Source organism: Tursiops truncatus, chromosome 16, assembly GCF_011762595.2.
Source record: "Tursiops truncatus isolate mTurTru1 chromosome 16, mTurTru1.mat.Y, whole genome shotgun sequence".
Taxonomy (NCBI): Eukaryota; Metazoa; Chordata; class Mammalia; order Artiodactyla; family Delphinidae; genus Tursiops; species Tursiops truncatus.
The window spans coordinates 75,974,541-75,995,647 of NC_047049.1; the positions used below are offsets into that span (position 1 = coordinate 75,974,541).

At 44.5% G+C, this 21,107-nt stretch overlaps 1 long non-coding RNA gene across 4 annotated transcripts; it reads right to left on the minus strand.

The window, feature by feature from the left end:
• Nucleotides 1-497: 497 nt before the first annotated feature.
• On the minus strand, nucleotides 498-15,598 carry LOC141276760 (uncharacterized). 4 transcript variants are annotated; one of them, XR_012326752.1, is made up of 3 exons: nucleotides 15,461-15,598; nucleotides 1,855-2,016; nucleotides 498-612 (listed from the first exon to the last, which is right to left on the minus strand). It is a non-coding gene; the product is annotated as an uncharacterized lncRNA (long non-coding RNA). The 4 variants fall into 4 exon arrangements; XR_012326754.1 differs by having other exon boundaries at nucleotides 15,537-15,552; XR_012326755.1 differs by lacking the exon at nucleotides 15,461-15,598 and adding an exon at nucleotides 13,936-13,965.
• Between the last annotated feature and the right edge of the window lie 5,509 nt (nucleotides 15,599-21,107).

The window sequence follows — 21,107 nt, forward strand, 5'->3', positions numbered from 1 at the left end:
CTGTTTAAAGCAAAACTAAGAATACGGTATTGTGGAGTTTATAACGTTATGATGTTATATAAAATGTTTGACAACAATAGACTATGAATGGCGGGGAGGCAGGTTGGAAGTTACGGTTACAAGGGTCTTATTCTAAGTATGAAATGCTAGCATTCTATTTGAAGATTTGAACTGTGATACATTAAAGATATATCTTTTCAATCCTAGAGCAACCACAAAAAGTAACACTAATAAAATGGAGGTAGAGCTAAAAAGCAAAAAAAAAAAAAGAGAGAAAGAAAAACCAATACAGTAATCAAGGGATCCAAGAACACAGCAATGGGTACACTGATTAAAACTATAAATATATCTTTGAATTCTGAGAAGGATAAGAGAAAACTGTAGCATAGTGTAACTTATCACTTAAACTTATGGAATTTTTTAAATTATTAAAATATTTAACAAAACCTGGTAAATTCTAACACTTTATTCTTTTAAGTTATAACTATGTAGACTTGCCTTAAGCCAAAATTGGAATTTTCTTTTACATACAATAGGAGAACCCATGAAATGACCATCCTTGTAGTTCCTCAAAGAGTTGCAGGTCAAAATAAACTTGAGATTTTTTTACTCCTAGAAAAAAAAATCAAGGAAGACGTGAGACAATTTCACGGCTAGACATGGGAGTTTAGGCGCTCTTAATAAGCCTAAGTTTCACTGCTACTCCTGAGTTCTTCCTGATTTTGTAGCTCTCCTTTTCCAAGGGAGTTGTCTGCCAGTAAGGGGATTTCTTCCAGGCTGGAGTTATATTAAACACTTAAGTTTTTAAATTAAAACAATAGTACAGTGCACTGACATTTTGTTCCTAGAGCTTGTGGAGTAATATTTTTATGGTTTCTCGGGCAACCGCAGAGGCAAGAGTGGGCAGGAGGAAAGGAGCAGAAGGGCTGGCATCAGTGGTGGGGAGGTAGAAGGAGCACCTCTCTGTGGCGTGCTGGCTTGGGGCCTAACAGGACAGGGCCAGAAGTCCAGCTACTGCCCAGAAAATGGCCCGGATCCCTAGCCTGAGTCATTATCCCATGACTGGAGAATGTCGACAGATTATTTTCTCAAGGAACTAGCAATAAACCAAGAGGGTGTAGGAATTAAGAACTGGTTCTAAAAAAGAAATGTTTATATAGGGCTAGATGTCAGCCTAGGAAGGGCAGTTGTTGGTTGAACCACTATTTGTAGACAATAGGTGCAGGCATGGCCACATCCACAGAGAATGATGTGCTGTCAAGGACTTGATTTTGCTAGTGGGACCAGATTCTGGGGCAGAGTCTGAGCTGGGTCCTACTATCTCTGCTACCTCTATGTTTATGAAACATGGCTCCGTCATTATTTAGTCAGCCTCTACTGTGGACCAACTGTGTACAGCACTGAACCAAGGACTTTGGAAATATTATAAATAAATAAATAAATAAAAGACCTACCCCACCCTTGCCAAAGATATGAAGCAAATGAGGCAAATAAACTCATACTTATGTGACCCACACATTTTAACTCCTAAGTCTTAAAAAAAAAGGTAGTCGTGGGAAGGAAAGAAAGTCCAAAAATCCTGTTGGAAGTCAACACATCTTAATAGTTAAGAGTGTTGGCCCTGGATTTGAATTCCAACTTTTATTTACTTGTTATAGATCCTTGCCAGGTACCTATACTTACTGACTTGGATTCTGCAATTGTCAAAAGGAGGGGAAATTCTTACCTCATGAGTTTGTTGTGAGAATTAAGTGAGAAAACGTATGACAAGCACTAGTACAATGTCTGGCATACCACTGGTCCTCAATAAATGGTAATTGTCACTACTGCTGTCATTCACACATGCAGTCTTACCTTTGTCATGACTGGTGTATGGGCACTAGGCATGGTGAAATGCTTCCAGCAATATGGAGCTGGCAGGGATAACCAGGAGCCAGGATCATGGAGAGGCTATGGAAGGTGACGTCTAAGGTCCAGCCCTCCTGGCAAGGTATAGCATCCAAGGGACACTGGAACCTAGGGACAGAGGAGCACAGTGGTCTTAGCATCAAGGACAGGAACAGCCTAAACATTCAGTCATCAGTTGGAAACCATTCCATGGGATGCCTGGCTCCAATCACTTCATCTGGGATTTACTAGGTTCCAACTACTGTACCGAATTCCTGATCCAGAGGGCAGAGAACAGGCCTGGGCAGGGTCAGCCAAAACCGACTCCAGAGAATTTTCCAACATTGCAAGGAAAAGTGGTGAGTCCGGGGAGGAGTTACTACCCAAGGAAGCTGGTTTGTTTCCCCTGGGGACCCTGCTGTCACTCAGGACCCCACCTCACTGTCTTCATCCTGAAAACTGCTAGAAGAGGAGGAGAACTATTCACACCTTCCTGCCTCGGGTGTGGCTTAGCTGAGAAACAGAAGCTGTGTTGGGGCTTCAGGAGAATGGTCCAGGGCCCAGCTGCAGGAAGCTGGGCAAAAGAAAAGTGGGGTGACCAGAGATGAGGCGAGGAAGCTTGTCACCGTCTCAGTAACACAGCAGAATCCACTTGGGCTAATGAGAAGTTGTTTCACCTCTCTGTTGGGTTAGTCACCCAGTTCAAATTATTTTTAAGATAGTGTTCTATTTATATACCAAACAGCTAAGTATGGAACTGTGTGACTCCACCAGTACTCAAAGTTATTGCACATAGACTAAAATGAAAACATAAATGATAAATGAAGCCAGACCAGGTTACCTCAATTTTCAGATGATCGTATCTAGACAGTAGACAATATTAACATTTAGATGGCTTTTAATCACAGTCAGAACCAGAGAAAAATGTTTCCATTTGTCAATCTCTTTTCTTTTTTTAAGAGTTTTTGATGTGGACCACTTTTAAAGTCTTTATTGAATTTGTTACAATATTGCTTCTGTTTTATGTTTTGGGTTTTGGGCCTGGAGGCGTGTGGCGTCTTAGCTCCCTGACCAGGGATGGAACCCGCACCCCCTGCATTGAAAGGCGAAGTCTTAACCACTGGGTTGCCAGGGAAGTCCCTGTCAATCTCCTTTTTTTAAAAAAAGCCTCAAATATATTTTAAGTATAAGAAGTGACTTTGAATACAAATAATCCCTTTCTCCAAATGTGGTCAAATAGGTTATAAGTCAAACGAGTTTCCTTGAGTTTCCAGTGAAAAGACATAATTCTGACTTTCCTTGCCTAATAGAATTGTCATGTTGTCTGGCTAAACATAGAAAATATCGTTGACTAGGACATAAGTGCTGTCACTTCTAGAACAGTGGCTTTGTGGTGAGAGGATTGGAGACCTGTGTTCTAGTCTCCTGCTCTGGACAAGTCACTTAAAATGTGTTGAGCGTTCACCAGAGCACAGTTCCGAGTAAATAAGGGGTCTGGGAGAAGAGAAGGTTGGTCCTTTCCTTCAGGTGACTTAGCATCTAGTTGGTGTCACAAAATTAAAACCAAACGTCCAGGGGTGCCCAGTAAGACAGTTTGCAGTGAGGTTCCATGTTGATAGACGATTCGGAGAAATGGGAGGCACAACATTTAAATGACTCAGGAATGAGCAGGTTCCCAACCTGGGTGAGCAGGTGGTCCTTAGTACCAAAGCTGGAGGCAGTTGCCAGGTGACCTGGGCAGGGCCCTTAGTGGATCCACCGGACAAATGAGGATGGGAATAATTTCCCTCCTACTTTATAGGAGTGTTGTGAGATGATGTGAGAAATTGTTTAAAACATTTTTTAAAACACATCTGACATGAATGGATAAAGAAGATGTGGCCCATATATACAATGGACTATTACTCAGCCATAAAAAGAAACGAAATTGAGTCATTTGTAGTGAGGTGGATGGACCTAGAGTCTGTCATACAGAATGAAGTAAGTCAGAAAGAGAAAGACAAATACCATATGCTAACACATATATATGGAATCTTAAAAAAAAAAAAAGGTTCTGATGAACCTAGAGGCAGGACAGGAATAAAGACACAGAAGTAGAGAATGGACTTGAGGACACGCAGAGGGGGGGAAGGGGAAGCTGGGATGAAGTAAGAGAGTGGCATGGACATACATACACAACCAAATGTAAAATAGATAGCTAGTGGGAAGCAGCCGCATAGCACAGGGAGATCAGCTCGGTGCTTTGTGACCACCTAGAGGGGTGGGATAGGGAGGGTGTGAGGGAGACGCAAGAGGGAGGAGATATGGGGGTATATGTATACGTATAGCTGATTCACTTTGTTATACAGCAGAAACTAACACACCATTGTAAAGCAATTATACTCCAATAAAGATGTTAAAAAAAACCACATCTGACATAGAATTAGACAGCGTTTTACTTAGTTTGCTGATTAGTGGGCTGCTGTCCTTTTAGTTGTGACTTCGTTTCTCTATTATTCATTTCAGACATACATAGTTGTTTTGTGACTCCAGATGACACCTTTTTTAGGAACATGAACAATATATGCCGACGCTTCAGTCACAGCCCTACTGCTTATGTGCTGAGACTCTTCTCTGAGCCGTGGCCACAGTCACTGTGTGTGAAGACCTTTCTATTTGTAGCTTCATCGCTTTGCCATGGGGGTTCCTAATCTCAACAGGGGCTTCTCTAGCCCCGATTAGCTAGGTCAAGTTGCTTAGTCTAATCCTACTGCTTACCTGTGGGACAAGGACAGCCACATGATGGACGTTGGTTGTCAATGCATCCCTGTAGCATTTCTGCCTTCCCTGCCTATAGCCCTCAGATGGTTAGAGACTGAATATCCTGTTTACCTCGCGTAATTATTTTGTGTAGACAAACTGACTTCCAGTAATTGGATTTTTTTTTTTTTTTCGGTACGCGGGCCTCTCACTGTTGTGGCCTCTCCCGTTGCGGAGCACAGGCTCCGGACGCGCAGGCTCAGCGGCCATGGCTCATGGGCCCAGCCGCTCCGCGGCATGTGGGATCTTCCCGGACCGGGGCACGAACCCGTGTCCCCTGCATCGGCAGGCGAACTCTCAACCACTGCACCACCAGGGAAGCCCCAGTAATTGGATTTTTAACGTTATATTAAAGAGGCTCTGTGGTTGTACTTGCAAAGGCTGGCAATGCGGGGGGGGGGGGGGGGGGGGGGAAGCCGAGTAAAGACAGCAGAGAAAGAGAGACGGTACTGAATAGATTGAGTAAGAACCACGCCTTCCCCTCCTGCCTCTAGTTTGGTATCTCAACCCTCAGCAGCTCTCCCGCCCCAACTTTCCTTTCCTGTTACTGACACAGAGCCTGGAAAGAACAAGGTGACGGAGAGAGGGAATGAGAAGATGGAAAGGTAACATGTTAAGAGGTTTCAGGGAAACCAAAGAGATCAGTGGCACCCCGCTAATGCCTTCCTGCTCATCCCACTTTTGCTCTCTCCCCATACCATTTCCAATGAAGTTTTATCTTTCGCTCAGTTGCTTAAGCCCTTAGAAGGCAATTTCTCTGACCCCGCTGGCGCTGTGGAGTTCAAGCAGGAATTCAAAAACTAAACTCACTCTCACCCTTCCCTCTGTTCTCTTGGCATTCAGGAAGCCCCAGACCTCTGTGGAGTTTAAAACCTAGTTTGGGTGCCCTGGTCTTAAAGAGGCTGACAGTCACTGCTTGAGGGGTAAAAAAATCCAGCTCAACCTCATCTTGAAAGAAGAGCTAAAATAGAAAAGATAATGCATGGGGTGGAAATTCAAAGACTGTCATAGCAATTCATAATATTTGCACTATAATCTTCCATTTTCCTGAATTTTTAGTCCTTCTCTTTTATGGCAAATCATTTACTATATGAGACATTTATTACCTTCAAGCTACAATATTTAGTGCCCAAGAATGTTATGAGGATCATCAATACATGGTCACATGTATTCCTGAGAGGAATGACCTAAAGTGAACTAACAAAACGTTATACTGGGTGCTGCGTACAAACTGGTATTACTAACACCAGTAATTATTGAGATACATATGTCTTAAATGCATCCAAAAATCTACATAACTTTTCATACCTGCTTAAATAACAGTTGTTAAATTGCCAGGAGGATTCTAAAGCATTAAGAAATGTGCAAGGAAAATTTCTAGTGCTTTCCTCCTTTATATACTCAAAACAGAGTTATTAACATCCTTAAAAATCATCTTTCAACCTGCTTGTAAAATTGAAAACCTACACGTGGTATGGAAAGGGGGAATTAACTTGGACCATAAAACAGTTAAAAATGAAGACAACCTTCCAAAGAATGAGAGAAAATGCCTTTTACAACAGATACAATTATGGTTTGGCTAGAAGAAGAAAAGCCTATCCAAAGCTACATGTCCTAATGGGTTTGAGTTTCTCTGCATAGAACACTTTTTGGCAATAAGCCAGAAGCAGAGCAGAGAGGGAAAGAGAGAGACTGTGTGTGTGTGTGTGTGTGTGTGTGTGTGTGTGTGTGTAAAATTTACTCATTCGTTCACTTAATGTTGATTGACCACTTAGTTTATAACAGGCACTGGGGATAGAATAATGAACAAAACAGACAAAAATCCCTGCCTTCATAATATTTATATGCTTGTACATTTGCATGTACTATGCAAATGTACAAGTCACCTAATTATTTATACATAGGCTCAAAGGTATATGTGTACATAGACATATGGATTCTGTTAAAATATTTATTTCCTTCCTATTTGCAGCAAGAGCTTAATAATACAATAATTATAATCTATGTTCCTAGTTGTTTTCTGCTTCAACGAACCTTTTCAACCTCTCCTTGGTGGGTACCTGAATAATGCTGAATGGTTAATCAAAACCCAGAAAAAAAAAAGCTCTAATATTGCTGGACCTTGAGTTAAACCAAGACAACATTTAAAAGTGAATTCCTGGGCTTCCCTGGTGGCGCAGTGGTTGAGAGTCCGCCTGTCGATGCAGGGGACACGGGTTCGTGCCCCGGTCCGGGAAGATCCCACATGCCGCGGAGCGGCTGGGCCCGTGAGCCCTGGCCGCTGAGCCTGCGCATCCGGAGCCTGTGCTCTGCAACGGGAGAGGCCACAACAGTGAGAGGCCCGCGTACCGTAAAAAAAAAAAAAAGTGAATTCCTGGCTTTAGGTTCAAGATGGAGAATAAATGGAATGGAAGGACTACTGCCCTTCCCTCCCAGAATCCCACTCATGTGAGAGCAAAAGAAAGAGACACAAATGGAACAAACCCAAAGTAGTACAACAAATGGAAAAAGTTAGCTATCAGTAAAGCAGTATTGTTGACGAATTCTGGAATGTGGGAAATGTGTGGAATATTTGAACAGAAAAAAATGAAGCAGAGGAAGCTACAGTCCAGAACTTGCATCAAGGACGAATGAAAGCACGTGTGGGCCAGGAATTCAACCCCATCTCCTGTCATTGGCCTGCACCACTGGGCTCACCTGTAACTAGCCCCCCACTATAAATGAAAAAGGAGAAATGAAAACTGATACCACAGAAATACAAAGGATTATGAGACTACCGTGAAACATTATATGCCAACGAATTGGATAACCTAGAAGAAATGGATAAATATCTAGAAACATATAACCTACCAAATCTGAATCATGAAGAAATAGAAAGTCTTGACAGACCAGTAACAAGTAAGGGGATTTAATCAGTAACCAAAGACCTCCCAACAAAGAAAAGTCTGAGATTAGATGGCTTCACAAGTACACAATACAGTATCATTAACTACAGTCCCTAAGCTGAATATTAGATCCTCGGAGCTTATTCATCTTACATTATAACTGGAAGTTTGTACCCTTTGACCAGCATCTCCTCATTTCCCCCACCTCTCAGACCCTGGTAATCACTATTCTACTTTCTGTTTCTATGAATTTGATGTTTTTAGATTCTACGTACAAGTGAGATCATACAGTATTTGCCTTTCTCTGACACTTCACTTAGCATAATGCCCTCAAGGTCCATCCAGGTTGTTGCAAATGGCAGGGTTTCCTTCTTTCTCATGGCTGAATAATATTTTATTCTCCTTCCTGAATATACAGCTAAACTACATTTTCTAGCTGCAAACTCCTCCCCCATTGCATTTAGGTGGGCCCATGTGACAGAGTTCTGGCCAATGAAAGTGATTTACCATTTCTAGGCTTGTCCATAAAGCATCCTTTATGGTCTTCCATTCTTAAACTTTCTCTTCCCTCTGTGCAGCTGGAAGTGAAGGACCCTACGCCCTTAGAGACTGATAGGGCTAAAAGACGGAAGGACCCAGAAACCTTGAGTCACCACCTGGAGAAGAGTTTCCCTGAAGAGCTGCTCGAATGGGAATAACTGCATCGGATTCTGGGGAGTGAGAAATAACATGGTTGTGTGCATTAAGCCATTGACATTTCGTAGCTCAGAACTCCATGAGAACCTGCCACTCACACCTGAGATAAAGTGATCCTAGGGTGAGATCCGTGTCTGGAGATTTATCGAAAATAGGACCTCAAACCAGGTAGGTAAAGGTCATGAGTTTAACCACAGAGCCAAAAGGGATAGAAGTGAGTGGATTTTTAGTGTGGTAAAATAGTCATAACAAAATTTGCCATTTTAACCATTCTTAAGGGTAGGGTTCAGTCGCGGCTCACACATTCACATTTCTGTGCAACCATCACCACCATCCAGCTCCAGAACTTTTTCATCTCCCCAACCCTTTCAGCTTAGGGAATCTACCCACTAAACACTAACTCCCCATTCTGTCTCCTCCCCCAGTCCCTGGCAACCACCATTCTGCACTCTGGATGAATTTGATTATTCTGGGCACCTCATAAAACTAGAATCGTACAATATTTGTCCTCTGTATCTGGCTTATTTCACTTAGCATCGTGTTCTCAAGCTTCATCCATGTTGTAGCCTGTGTCAAAGTTACCTTCCTTTTTAAGGCTGAATAATACTCCATTGTATATATGTAGACCACAGTTGTTTATCCATTCATCATCTATGGACACTTGGGTTGCTTCTATCTTTTGGTTATTGTGAATAATGCTGCTGTGAACATGGGTGTGCAAATATCTCTTCAAGTGTCTGCTTTCACTAGAAGTCACGGTTTTGAGGAATCAAAAAGTGAAAAATCCAAGGTGAGAAACTGTAAAACAAATAAATTAGAGGTGATATGGAAGAGTTCCTGACAACTGTATATACATATACTGATGACTGCTGCTGCTTTTCACACATGCCCAGTGAGGGCTCTCGTAGGCAGACTGCAGTTGTGTAAAGGGAGCAGGAACAGTTAGCAATCTGTTCTCATCCTTTAACACATCTAAAATATTTCTCCCAACCCCTTTGTGACCAAAGATACAAATTTAAGAATCATCTGGCTGAACCATTTACAGTAGCCAGTTCGTGGACGCAACCTAAATGTCCACCAACAGATGAATGGATAAAGAAGATGTGGTACATATATACAATGGAATACTTCTCAGCCATAAAAAGGAATGAAATAATGCCATTTGCAGCAACATGGATGGACCTAGAGATGATCATACTAAGTGAAGAACGTCAGAAAGAGAAAGACAAATGCCATATGAGATCACTCATATGTGGAATCTAAAATAGGACACAAATGAACTTATCTGTGAAACAGAAACGGACTCACAGACATAGAGAACAGACTTGTGGTTGCCAAGGGGGAGGTGATGTGGGATGGGAATGGAAGGATTGGGAGTTTGGGATTAGCAGATGCAAACTATTACATATCTGTATAATTGAATCACTTTGCTGTACACCAGAAACTAACACAACATTGTAAATCAACTATACTTCAATAAAATAAATTTTAAAAGAAGAATCATCTGGCTGAGATGAGTGAGTATAATCTATGTCTATAGCCTCAGACTCATTAATTGTTCAAGAAATATTTACTGTATCTTCTGTGTGCCAGGCATTGTGCTAGGCATCTGCATATACCTCTGAACAAATCAGACAAAAATGCTGGCCTTATCCTAGTGAAGGGAGACAGAGAGTTAAAAGTAAGCATCACAGTTAAGTGACTTATCTAATGTTTTATATCACCATCATTGTATTCATTCACTTATTCATTTATTTATTTAATCATTCAACAGTCACTGAATATATTTTATAAGCAGGCCCTGGCATAGAGCTGTACACAGGATACCATTCTACTCCATTTTCAGAGATGAACTAACCAGTATTCTATGTGTGAAATATGGTGTGTTGTGTTTCATTTTAGAGTTCTAGTATTTAAAATAAAAACATGAAATAAAGATTTGAACTAAAGAAAAGACTAACAATTAAGTATGTTCGGTTCCTGGAAACTTAATTGTAAAATAAATTAGAATCCACATGATCAGAGTACTTAACAGTATTAAAAAACGAGGATAGGGCTTCCCTGGTGGTGCAGTGGTTGGGAGTCCGCCTGCCGATGCAGGGGACACGGGTTCGTGCCCCGGTCTGGGAGGATCCTGCGTGCTTTGGAGCGGCTGGGCCCGTGAGCCATGGCCGCTGAGCCTGCGCGTCTGGAGCCTGTGCTCCTCAACGGGAGAGGCCACAGCAGTGAGAGGCCCGCATACCGCAAAAAAAAAAAAAAAAAAAAGGAGGATAAAATAAACTCAGGGCACTCCTTGGGGCGTTCTTGTGTAATTGCAGATTTATCCTTCAGTTACACTGTAATGGAAAGAGGCAAGAATTCCTGAAAGCCTGACAAAAATCACTTGATTCTAAAAGTGTTTATACATATTTAGCCTCTCAATGGTAACAACTCTCTGGTATGCTTTTCCCTTCAGAATATTCCTCATATCTGGTCAGAAAGCATAGCCACAAAATGATACAGGGGAGCTTATGTGTGTCAAAATAGTGAGAAATACTCTTTGGGGTAAAATGTGAGTTGACATTCCTTGAAGCATGGTATGAACAATAAATGCTGAAGAGGGTGAGGAGAAAAGGGAACCCTCCTACACTGTTGGTGGGAATGTAAGTTGGTATAACCACTATGGAGAACAGTATGGAGGTTCCTTAAAAAACTAAAAATAGAACTACCATAGGACCCAGCAATCCCACTCCTGGGCGTATATCCGGAGAAAACCATAATTTGAAAAGACATGCACCCCAATATTCATAGCAGCACTATTTACAATAGCCAGGACATGGAAGCAACCTAAGTGTCCGTCAAGAGATGAATGAATAAAGATGTGGTACATATATACAATAGAATATTACTCAGCCATTAAAAAGAATGAAATAATGCCATTTGCAGCAACATGGATGGTCATACTAAGTGAATTAAGTCAGAGAAAGACAAATATCATCTAATATCACTTATACATGGAATCTAATTTTAAAAAATGATACAAATAAACTTATTTACGAAACAGAAATAGACTCAGACACAGAAAACAAATTTATAGTTACCAAAGGGGAAATGGGGGAAGGGATAAATTAGGAGATTGGGATTAACATATATACACTACTATATATAAAATAGATAACCAATAAGAACCGACTGTATAGCACAAGGAACTCTAGTCAATAGTCTGTAAAAACCTATATGGGAAAAGAATCTGAAAAAGAATGGATACATGTATATGTATAACTGATTCACTTTGCTATACACCTGAAACTATCACAACATTACACATCAACTATACTCCAATATAAAAATTTTTTAAAAGAATGGTATGTCGTTTCAGAGTTGCAAGAGAAAAAGGAATATTCATAAAGTATCAAGAGATGAAACAGTAGAAACTAAGACCAATCATCCAGTGTAGCTAAAAAATGTAATTCACCCTCCTGCCAGGGGGGGCGGTAGGTGGGAAACTCTCAGAGCTGCCTCCACGCTCCCCTTAGGTTCTGCTCGGAGGCAATCCGAGGCTTCCCTGCAGGACCTCAGTCTGTCCTTGGAAGAGGAGAGCCCCAGATGGGCAGACAGGAGGCTTTCACAGAGCCCTGCCCCCCTCCCCACTTCCCAGCTTCCGCCTCTGCAGCCCCTCCCAAGCTTCCTCTTTATCCTTCACAAAAAGCCACCGTACGTGTTACCTTGTGTCAGGTCCCATGTGCAAGGCAGCATTGAACAGTAGTGTAAGTGCCTGACATTAAGCTTTTTGATTGTAGTGTAAGTGCCTGACATTAAGCTTCTGAATGTGGAGGCATCCCTTTCCCAGGACATCCATCTCGAACAAACACCCTGCCAGCCGTGTGATACAGCTACCAGCTAAACAAGCAGAGGGGGAGTTAGGCCACTGCCACCCAGGAAGCCCCCTCTCAGAAAGCCTGGGAACCCAGATAACTATTAGAGGGACCACTGCTCCCTGCCTGCATCCTAATTTGCACTCTTAGGCCTCACGTTAGCCAATAAAGAGTGAAGCCCTTTAACCCTGGACACGCTACCCTTGGATCCTCACAAAGGCAGAGCCCCAGGTCCACACTCTTTCTCTCTACCCGTGACCTCACTGTGTGGGCCCTGGGTGTGCCGTGTACCTTCTAAGACCTGTGAATTATAGATCTTGATCCTCGAAGCTCCCTGATGGTTGCTGAGGTACGTCATGCAATTATACTAAGAACCACAAGGGCCAGTCCAGCCACAACCCTGGCTCTGGAAATGTCTGTGGGCTCAATGTGGGTCGCACAGTCCCAAGCGAGTCCCTCAGGCATTCCCAGCTGACAGCACTTCTGCCTGTAGGCTGAGAGCCACACAAGGCAATTGTTATACCAAGCACAAGGAGCCTCGGCCCCTTCCCGGGGCCTGAGTATCGGGCAGTCAAGATCCCCAAGCTCCCTTGAGAGTTCATCTGTCAAGTTCTCATAGCTTCTAAATGTCTGAACAGGAAGGAACTCAGTCGCTTCTGAGGGTGCTCTCTCCAGATGTAGGTCCGTGATGAAGCCCCCGCTAGTCTTCATGGAAGGAGGAAAAGCAAGGCAATTTGGTGGGTGTCTGTGGAAGGTGGCCCTTTACCAGAAAAGAATGCCCTTTGTTCCAATGTTATTAACCTCAGGGCTGCCCAGAGCACGTGGCTGTCACTGCACACCTCCAGGGGGCTCCGTCCATGTTCACCACAATGACAATGGCGCTCCCAGGAGCTGTGCAGCGTGGCAGCCCGGCCCGCTCATTTGGTGACTGGATGGTGCTTGGTTTGCTTCTCTTTCTCCTCCTTTTCCTCATCTTCCCTCTCCTCCCCCTTCCTCAGTGGCCTCACTGGCAATCACAGGAAGAAGGGAAGCATGCAGCTCAAGGGCCAGCCTTCCCCTGGGAGCAGAGACCCGGCCCGGGGAAGAATGGAGAAGAGAGAGAGAGAGAGAGGATTAGTTTGCTTTCTTTCAAAATGGACCTAACATTAGAGAACAGATTTGTGGTTGCCAAGGGGGAGGGGGGTGGGAGAGGAATGGATTGGGAATTTGGGGTTAGCAGTTGCAAACCAGTATCTATAGAATGGCTAAACAACAAGGTCCTACTGTACAGCACAGGGAAGTAGATTCAATATCCTGTGATAAACCATGATGGAGACGAATGTGAAAAGGAATGTACCTATGTGTATAACTGAGCCACTTTGCTGTACAGCGGAGATGAACACAACACTGTAAGTCAACTAGACTTCAGTAAAAAATAAATTTTAAAAAACTGGAAAAAAATGGACATAGCAAACTTAACAAAGCAAACAAACAAAAACTCACCAGGAAATCAGAAGTGTAAGAGAAAGAAATGAGGAGATACTGGAATATAGACCTATGTCTCCTTTGTCTTTACCCAGAAAAATTTCAGCTGTGAGTATCACCTGAATAGCCCGTGGATGGGGCAAAGGTGAGTACCCGCGTTCTGAAGCAGGTCCCTTAGACGTCTCCTGACTACCCGCTCGCTGTACTTGTTTTTCAATGTCTAGTCTTTAAATTCTATGCCATTTCTATTCTCAAAAGAAGCAAGTCAACAGGGAGTCAGGGTAACACGGCGAAAGGAGTATAGGACTGCAAAGCACGATTTCTCATTAGCAGTTGTTGGGGGCTCTTACCAGTGGGGAACTTGATAAATTATTTTTCTGGGCCTCCTTGTTTGAGACAATGAGGGAACTGTACTAGCTGATCTCTAAGGAGATCATTTTGAAATTCACTGTGGCCTTTCCCCGCTGCATCCAAGAGGCCACAAATGAAGCCCATGGAAGGACCACCATGTGGCCGATGCCCCGCCCCCCTTTACCCTGTGCTCAGACGCCACAGTCCTACAGGATCCATGCCTGTGACCTGTAACAATTCAGTCTACGTGCCGGAGCTCAGGACCCCCAGGGAAGACGCCAGCAAGGCTCACATTTATTGCCCCTCATCTCCCACCCTTTGGACAACTATTTAATGGGCACTTCCTGGGTGCCAGGCTCTGGAGGGTGATCCTGGGAATCAAAGGGGGCAGATTTCTCCCTTTAGAGCACTCACAGTCCAGTACGGGGAATTTAACACCAGCACTTTCGCAACAGGGTGACAGGTGCTTTGACAAAGCACAAAGAGGGTGTCGCAGTCACCATTGCGAGTGTGCCCCTTCGCACCCCAGCCCCGGGGGAACAAGGACCACAGGACTTCTTGATAAGGGAAAACAGTCCGCTTATAGCAAACGGTGACGCACATCCCTATCTCTAGTGACGATTTGGAAAGGTCAAAACTTACCCCCGTGGCAGAAGGCAGCTCTACCCAGTGAAGGGAACCAATAGGAATCCAAGTGGCAAAGGGGCCATTTGTTACCTGGAGGAAGCCTTGGGCCACCCTGGGCTTCAGAAATTCTCTGCTGGGAAAGGATCATCAAGCTCTGGGCCTAGGGAGGTAGGTGGGGCTTCACCTCAGGGAGGACAATGGCAATTCAATTATTCCAGCCATTTTCTCTGCCCCCCTCGCCAGCCCCCGACACCCCGTCTCCCTCCCCAATTCGTCTCAGCCACGCTGCCTCTGGGAAGACAGAGGGACCACGGCGTCCCCACCCCAGATGCCCCCTGGGACCCAGTGACCAGTAGGTAGGGGAGCTCTGCTGATATCTGACGCTCAGAAGCATCAGAGAGTCAGTTGCCCGGCCTCTCCCGTCATGGGAGGGATGGCTGCCTGAGGAACATGAAACATTAATGAGGAGAATCTAAGTGCCTGGACTTCCTTTCTCCTCAGACCAAACCAAATCAATAAAAGTCTCCGCTCCTGCCAATAAAGGGCAGGATAAAGGCGCATTACCCCTGGACGGTCAGAGAGCCATTAGAACTACAGAATATTTGGAGCTGGAAGGCCCCTCAAGGTCCCCCAGGTGTGCAGAGAGGGAAACGGATGCTCAGAGTTTCAGTGACGTAGCCTCCAGCACCGCAGAGTGAGTGGCAGACTCTCGGTTCAGACCCACCCCTCTGGATGGGCTCTGACCACACAGAGTCAGGACCAGGAAGCCCATCGGCCTCACAAAGCCATGGGGAGGCAGGTCAAGGGGTGACATGTGGCCAAGAAACCTCAGCTCCTTTTCCCTCGAAGAAAACCCCCAAGTGGGAATAGAGAGAAAAGAAGCTAATCCAGGCTCACCGCTGCCTTGACCCTGCCTGGACTCCTGGGCACACTGGTGTCCTCTGCACCTTGGGAGTAAACAGAAACAACAGACCTGGAACCCTGCTCAGGGGTGGTGGCCGGGAGAGCCTGCGAGGCACAGCCAGGGCGCCCCGGGCCTGCCTTAAGCCCAGTGAGTGTTCTGGGCAGCAGGGCACGTCTGCGGCCTGTCTGGGTTAATTCGCTCACAAATGAGGTAATAATGACAGAGCTCTTCTGAGCCAGTTGAGTTTTCCAGGCACGGAGTCAAGTAGCCTTACTTAGTCCTATAATTTAAACCGTTTTTTTTTTTTTTTAATCTTGCTTTGGGAATTGACAGTGCTTTTAAAAATTCCTTCAGATTTTACTTTTTAGAACAGTTTTAGGTTCACAACAAAATTGAGAGGAGGATACAGAGAGTTCCCATATGCCCCCTGCCCCCGCCCGTGCACAGTCCCCGCTGCACTGTCAACAACCACCCCCAGGTGGGACATTTGTTCAGTGGATGGACCTACACTGACACATCACCATCACCCAGAGTCCAGAGTTTATTTACGTTAGGGTTCACTCCTGGTGCTCTATTGAAGGTGCTTTTTTTGAGGCTTTTTATTGAACCGGCAGTGTTTTCTTCCCTGAGTTTGGGGGAAAACTGCTTTCTTCCCCAAAGTGTTCTGGTGGAAAAAGGACAGCCCCGAAGTCAGAGAGAACACAGCACAATGGACCTCATTCCCCTCCTGGCGCCGTGTGAGGTCACCGAGTGACACGGAACGCCAGTCACCCTCAGGTTCGTGGGAGAAATGAGGACACTGGCATATCATAAGGGCCGAAGCCAGGGAGGAGACAGAGGCCACCGCACAGAGGTGGCTGAGTGACAGGAAGCTCTTCTCTCTGCATTAGCTTTGCCAAAGCTCGTGAGCACACTCCTGTCAGCAGCGGGGAGGGTGACAAAGGACGTAGAGCAGGTGACAACCACGCGAGGGGCTGGGTGCTCCTGACACTGACAGCTCTGCATCTCCATGCAGGGAAGCTGGGCATGGGGTCACCGAACGGGTGTGACTGAATGGGCCAGAAAAACAATCACGAGGACAGAAGGACATCCGTGGGTCACAGACGCTTTCTCAGCGCTGGGCTTCTCATAATATTCTACCCCCAAACCTCTGCCTAGCAAAGACCTCACGGCCAATCATAATGACCGATGGTGACGCCCCCTGTGTCCTCTCCTCAGAGCACCTTGAGGAAGCTGGCAGCTCCAGAGGAGACTGGCGAGCCCAGAACACCTGTGTGTCTGCTCTGGGGACCTTGCTCATCCTACAAGAGAGAACCAAGACCAGAGACACCATGATGGCCAAATACCCTGGGCTCCAGCCTGGATATGTGCCTCACCTTCCAGTAAAAAGGCCGTCGGTACTACCCCACCAGGCCCCTCAGCCCCGCCCACCTCAGAGTTCACAGTGATGTCACAGGAGGATGTATGGAAGCACATAACCCAGAACGGCAGGAAAGGGCTTCTGGAGAAGAATCAGAGAAGGCTCGAGGGACGAGCTGGTGGAAGTCACCCCAGTAAAGACAGGTGGCTGGAGACTCTGTCACAATGGCAGTTTGATTAAAAAATCTACAAATAACAAAGGCTGGAGAGGGTGTGGAGGAAAGGGACCCTCCTACACCATTGGTGGGAATGTAAGTTGGTGCAGCCACTATGGAAAACAGGATGGAGATTCCTCAAAAAACTAAAAATAGAATTAACATATGACCCAGCAATCCCACTCCTGGGTATATATCTGGAGAAAACTATAATTCAAAAAGATACATGCACCCCTATGTTCCTAGAAGCACTATTCACAATAGCCAAGACATGGAAACAATCTAAGTGTCCATCAACAGATGAACGGATAGAGAAGATGTGATACATATAAACAATGGAATACTACTCAGCCACAAAAAAGAAAGAAAGAACGCCATTTGCAGCAACATGGTTGCAACTAGAGATTATCATACCAAGCCAAGTAAGTCAGAAAGAGAACGACAAATACCGTATGAGATCACTTACATGTGGAATCTAAAACAGGACACAAATGAACTTATCTGTGAAACAGAAATGGACTCACAGACATAGAGGACAGACTTGTCGTTGCCAAGGGGGAGGTAAGTGGGGGAACGGACGGACTGGGAGTTTGGGGTTAGCAGATGCAAACTACTATATATAGAATGGATAAACAGCAAGGTCCTAATGTATAGCACAGGGAACTATATTCAATACCCTGAGATAAACCATAATGGAAAACAATATAAAAAAGAATGTATACATATGTATAACATATGAATCACTTTGCTGTACAGCAGATACTAACACAATGCTGTAAATCAACTCTACGACAGTGTAAAAAATCAGGATGGCACTTTGAACCCATACATTTACTTTGCTGCCATCTATAATGATAATAAAGGGGAAAAAAATGTTGAAGACAAAAACTCCCATGAAAAAAGAAGGTGAGAGAAAAGAGGTAACTGGAAAGCTGTTGGAAGGGTGATAACTACCCAGAAGACCTGAGAAAGCTGAATCTTAAACCAGTTTTGGAGAAAGTAAAAAAAATCAGTCCAGTTTACGTCAGAGCATCTTCAAAGGCTCAGGAGCTAGTGTCACTGGTTACCTTCAGAAAGAAGATGAAATTGATAGAATACCTGTTGCATCTAAACGTATTGAGTAAACAGAAACAGAGTAACAGATGGAGAAAACAAACTCATGTTTACCAGGGGGTAAGGGGGTGGGGGGAGGGATAAATTGGGAGACTGGGATTGACATATGCTCACTACTACATATAAAATAGATAACTAATAAGGACCTACTGTATAGCACATGGAACTCTACTCAATACTCTGTAATGGCCTATATGGGAAAAGAATCTAAAAAAGACTGGATATATGTATATGTATAACTGATTCACTTTGCGGTACACCTGAAACTAACACAACACTGTAAATCAATTATACTCCAATAAAATTTTTTTTAAAAAAGAAAATGAGCTATAAAGCCATGAAAAGAAAACAAAATTTTAAAAAATTAAAATTAAATAAAATTAAAAAATGAATGTGTTGGGAAAGACTTGAGACATTTGACAGAGTTTCTGGTTGAATTAGTGATTAGTGTTGGATTAGAGATAGAAACTAAGCAAACAAGACAATTATTTACTCTAAGGAAAGCAAAATACTTTGGAAGAAAGTTTAAATAATTACAGTTTACTCCATGGCTCAGCTTGGAATAGCATTTAAAAGGTCACATTAAAGTAAACTCGTACCAAAGTTATAAGTAAATATTTTTGGAAGTGTGGGTAGAGGGACCAAATAGGCGGATTATTGCAGTGGAGGAAAGGGTGAAGGAGAAACACATCCTTATCCTCCACAGTGGGGTATAAACTGATATTATCTAAAACTGAAAATTCAAGAAGTCTGTCTAAAAATGTTATTTAGAGATATGAAGGCGTATTATACCCAAAGAATCATCTAAAAGAGTTGAAACTGTTGTCCTCTGAGAAAGAAGGAACAGGGGACCTCTTCCTCTAGCAACAAGCCTTTTAAAATTCTTGCTTTTAAACTATGTTGTAAAATAATCTGATGAAATAACAACAAAAGTAAAGGTAAAAGAGAGTGCTAGGCCAGGACATTCTCAACAGAGAGAATGGGACGGCATTGCCTTAGCATCATAGAATGTTCTGTTTGTATAAGGGCTTAGGATGCAGAGGCAGAAAAAAGAGGGGTCTTTTTTTTTTCCATTCCATATTTGATACTTAAGTGCTTAAAGTGACAGAAATTGTTTTTTCTTTCATAATGAAAAGAAAAACATAACTTTGTAAAAGTCATAAATTCCAGTGTCCCTTTGATCTCAGCCTAGATTTTTCTGCTGTCAGCTGGAGCCACTGTAAACAGTAAAGGATGCATTTTTGAACCCAATTCCAGATATCTGAAAGTAGAAGAGAGAGGAGCTTCAAGATGGCGGAAGAGTAAGACGCGGAGGTCACCTTCCTCCCCACAAATACATCAGAAATACATCTACACGTGGAACAACCCCTACAGAACACCTACTGAACGCTGGCAGAAGACCTCAGACCTCCCAAAACGCAAGAATCTCCCCACGTACCTGGGTAGGGCAAAAGAAAAAAGAATAAACAGAGACAAAAGAATAGGGACGGGACCTGCTCCAGTGGGAGGGAGCCGTGAAGCAGGAAAGGTTTCCACACACTAGGAGCCCCTTCGCGGGCGGAGACTGCGGGTGGCGGAGGGCGGAAGCTTCGGAGCCGCGGAAGAGAGCGCAGCCACCAGGGTGCGGAGGGCAAAGCGGAGAGATTCCCGCACAGAGGATCGGTGCCGACCGGCACTCACCAGCCCGAGAGGCTTGTCTGCTCACCCGCCGGGGCGGGCGGGGCTGGGAGCTGAGGCTCGGGCTTCGGTCGGAGCGCAGGGAGAGGACTGAGGTTGGTGGCGTGAATACAGGCTGAAGGGGCTAGTGCACCACAGCTAGCCGGGAGGGAGTCCGGGAAAAGTCTGGACCTAACGAAGAGACAAGAGACTTTTTCTTCCCTCTTTGTTTCCTGGTGTGTAAGGAGGGGCGATTAAGAGCGCCGCTTAAAGGAGCTCCAGAGACGACGGGCGCGAGCCGCGGCTAACAGCGCGGACCCCAGAGACGGGCATGAGACGCTAAGGCTGCTGCTGCCGCCACCAAGAAGCCTGTGTGTGAGCACAGGTCACTATCCACACCGCCCTTCCGGGGAGCCTGTGCAGCCCGCCCCTGCCAGGGTCCCGGGATCCAGGGACAACTTCCCCGAGAGAACACACGGCGCGCCTCAGGCTGTTACAACGTCACAACAGCCTCTGCCCCCGCAGGCTCGCCCTACACTCCTAACCCCGCCCTCACCCCCCCACCCCGGCCTGAGTGAGCCAGAGCCCCCAAATCAGCTGCTCCTTTAACCCCGTCCTGTCTGAGCCAAGAACAAACGCCCTCAGGCAACCTACACGCAGAGGCGGGGCCAAATGCAAAGCTGAACCCCGGGAGCTGTGAAAACAAAGAAGAGAAAGGGAAATTTCTCCCAGCAGCCTCAGGAGCAGCGGATTAAATCTCCACAATCAACCTGATGTGCCCTGCATCTGTGGAATACATGAACAGACAATGAATCATCCCAAATTGAGGAGGTGGACTTTGGGAGCAATGATACATATATTTTTTTTTCCCTTTTTCTCTTTTTGTGAGTGTGTATGTGTATGCTTCTGTGTGTGATTTTGTCTGTATAGCTTTGCTTTTACCATTTGTCCTAGGGTTCTGTCTGTACGTTTTTTTTGTTTGGTTGTTTTTTTAGTATAGTTTTTAGCACTCGTTATCATTGGTGGATTTCTTTTTTGGTTTGGTTGCTCTCTTTCTTTTTTTATTACTTAAAAAATTTTAAAGTTATTTTTTATTTTCATAACTTTATTTTATTTAACATTATTTTATTTTACCTTCTTCCTTCCTTCCTTTCTTTCCTTCTTTCTTTCTTTCTTTTCTCCCTTTTATTCTGAGCCGTATGGATGACAGGTGCTTGGTGCTCCAGCCAGGCATCAGGGCTGTGCCTCTGAGGTGGGAGAGCCTAGTTCAGGACACTGGTCCACCAGAGACCTCCCA